Source organism: Sciurus vulgaris (genome assembly GCF_902686455.1).
Source record: "Sciurus vulgaris genome assembly, chromosome: 11".
In the NCBI taxonomy this organism is placed as follows: domain Eukaryota; kingdom Metazoa; phylum Chordata; class Mammalia; order Rodentia; family Sciuridae; genus Sciurus; species Sciurus vulgaris.
This window is the reverse complement of record NC_136472.1, coordinates 18,527,106-18,530,389: the sequence shown is the minus strand read 5'-3', so window position 1 is coordinate 18,530,389 and position 3,284 is coordinate 18,527,106. Positions and strand designations below refer to the sequence as shown.

Here is a 3,284-nt window from a genome sequence, read left to right as displayed (position 1 = left end):
AGAATTTCTATGAATTTAATGCACAATAGGCTTTCCAATGACATCCAGCAACCCATCCACGTCATCTTTACTGTATTTTATTGTGTTTCTATGGGATTATGTACCATATTAAAAGTTTACAAATTGTAGAGCTTCATAAAATTTATTGCAAAATACTTTCAGCCTTTTTTCTTCTTAAAATTAATAGTCCTTTATCAAAAGAGAATTTTATGAATCTTCATTGTATACAACCAGTGCCACTGATTTTCTACAAATTTCTTCACATTATCTCATCCACATCTAGATTTGTGCATATAAGATACTAAGAATCTGTTACATACAAGTAAGGGTATTCTAATAATAATGACAGAGTCCCAGGAGAAAATTAACATTTTAAGGCATTTTATACTAACGTGATTTACATTAAAATATTTCTAAAATTGTTATGAAAAACAAAAGGTAGATAATTCAAGCCAATAGCACACTTCCAGTTTTAGTAAGTGTGGGGGTCATGGGATAGAGTCTGGATATGTTTTATATACTTGTCCAATGTGATCTGTTCATCTCTTCACTATTTCAGCCCTGGAGAAGAAGTGAAGTTCCTGTGCACAAGAATGCTCATTTACATTCCTAAAGAAAACCTCTTTCGGGTCAGTAACAGTCACATAACCAACACTAAGAGAACAAAGACATTAGGTACTTGACCTTTGGGAAATATTTCAAAGTAGCAGAGACACAGTGAATCATTTAGTCACCCTTAATTCTCAACAACCCCAGAAAAGGGTTTTGTTAAAATACTTTCTGAAAATAATCTTCGTAAACAATATGCTTACATACAACTTGGATAATATGTATACCCTATATATTTCTTTATATACATATAAAGATAATTTCCAGTGATTTTTTTTGTAGTTTTGGTATTCGTCTACACTGAATAAGCTAAGAGTTTGAGTTGTATCAACTAGTAGTATATAGATTTTATAAGACTATGTCAAATAGAAAGTTGTATGAATTTATGGAATTTGTCATTAGAAATTTTTATTATGTAATCAGCATAGATGACATGTAACTTAATTAAATATAATTGTAGATATGTGATTGTAATTATAGAAGTGCAAATAAAAATAAGAAATAATAAAATTATTATTCATTATTGTATTCATTTTATAATATTTTAACTTTCATCATTTTGCTTTCTGTATTCACATAACTGTATCTCTATTTCCAACTTTATGTATATATCCATCATCTATGTAAAGTTGATTTATCTATTTGTCTATCTACCTATTACCTCTATCTATGAAGGATTTTTAACCTCAGAATGAGATTGTTGATCTGGACACTAATTTGGGCAGAGTGCTCAGTAGTTTACCTGATCACTAACCTAAGATACCAGCAGCAGTTCACTTTAACAATCATGACAAAATATCTCTAGATATCACCAAATGATCATTAGTAAGAAAAGTAACCTTGATGAGAATGAGTGACGAATCTCTGACTCCTTTTCTCTAGATTTTTATTTTTAAACATGCATTTATTTTAGACTATTTTAAATATGAATATTTGGACATAGCTTATTTACCCTAGCTTTGCATAACAAATATTAGACTCTTGCAAATATTTGTAATCTATTGACTTTGATACTATCTACCCAGAATAGGCTTTCTAATAAAAACAGATGGAAAAGTACAATCTGACAGTGGTGCATGAGTTCATTCTGATGGGTATCATGTTGCGCCCTGAGCTGCAGGCTCCACTGTTTGGGCTCTTCCTCATCATCTACCTGGTCACAGTGCTGGGCAACCTGGGCATGATCATCCTCACCAAGGTGGACCACAGCCTGCAAACACCCAGGTACTTTTTCCTAAGACACCTGGCTATTACAGATCTTGCTTATTCTACAGTTGTGGGCCCCAAAATGTTGATAAATTTTGTGGTGGATCAAAATACAATCTCGTATTATTTGTGTGCTACACAACTAGCTTTCTTTCTTGTGTTCATTGCTTGTGAACTTTTCCTTCTAGCAGCAATGGCTTATGACCGCTCTGTGGCCATCTGTAACCCTCTCCTCTACACTGTCATCATGTCACAGAGGGTATGTCATATACTGGTAGTTGTTCCCTATCTCTACAGCACATTTGTGTCTCTTCTGGTCACCATAAAGATTTTTACTTTACGCTTCTGTGGCTACAATGTCATCAGTCATTTCTACTGTGACAGTCTCCCTTTATTACCATTGCTCTGTTCAAACACACATGAAATTGAAGTGATAATTCTGATCTTGGCAGCTTTCAATTTGCTTTCCTCTCTTCTGATCACCCTGGTGTCCTACCTGCTCATCCTCATAACCATTCTCAGAATGAAGTCAGCTGAGGGCAGGCGCAAGGCTTTCTCCACCTGCGGATCCCACCTGACGGTGATCATAGTGTTCTAAGGGACTTTGATCTTCATGTATGTGCAGCCTAATTCCAGTCACTATTTTGACACTGATAGATTGGCTTCCATATTTTACACCGTAATTATCCCCATGTTGAATCCCTTGATCTACAGCTTGAGGAACAAAGATGTAAAACATGCAATACAAAGCACATGGAAAAAGATATGCACTGCTTTTTCTTGAAAACTGCATACTTTATGAGTCATACCCATCAGGTTGTTATGGGACCGTCTACTGCATTTCTCCAAATAGCATAGCTAGCAAAAAATGGGCTCAAAGTATATTGAGATTGACCTTCTTTGTCTTCTTGAAACTTCTAAATGCTATGAACACACACTGAACAAAATGGTAAAGAACCTTGCCTTCCTGAATGGAGAGACTTTGTTAGTGTGAAAATTAAAGAAATTCATCAGTACAATATGACTGGTCTGTCATCTCTACACTATAGGTTGTATGTTGTATGAGAGTGAGAAAGAATATCATGTACAGATAAGAGATGAACTACATATTGTTATAGCCTCGACTGTTGTAATAAGATTTTAGGACCCATATTTGTGTTTGTGAATGTGTTATGCCTTGCGTAAGCATGATTGTTCCATGTTATGCTTCATACACATCTATGGGTTGTGTTAAATCAAATTTAATTGTGGTACAAAAAGACTCAGTGTAGCATGCTGATTTGCAAGTCATAAGAATATGCTCAATGTCCCTCCTCCACTTGGAAATCTTAGAGTCCTTCCCTTTTCTTATCTGTATCCTTACTTTCACATATGAGTGAGCCCAGGAGTGCCTCTAACTCAACATATTTGGCTATTTAGTAACTCATTGATTCAGCACTGAACTTGATTTTTGTCTAATCTAGTCCTTG

The 3,284-nt window shown here is 34.9% G+C and overlaps 1 pseudogene across 1 annotated transcript; it reads left to right on the top strand.

Annotated features, from left to right (window-relative positions):
* Positions 1 to 1,657: 1,657 nt before the first annotated feature.
* Positions 1,658 to 2,599, top strand: LOC306638953 (olfactory receptor 8K3-like; annotated as a pseudogene). The gene has a single exon. The product of its transcript is annotated as an olfactory receptor 8K3-like (transcript).
* Positions 2,600 to 3,284: the final 685 nt, after the last annotated feature.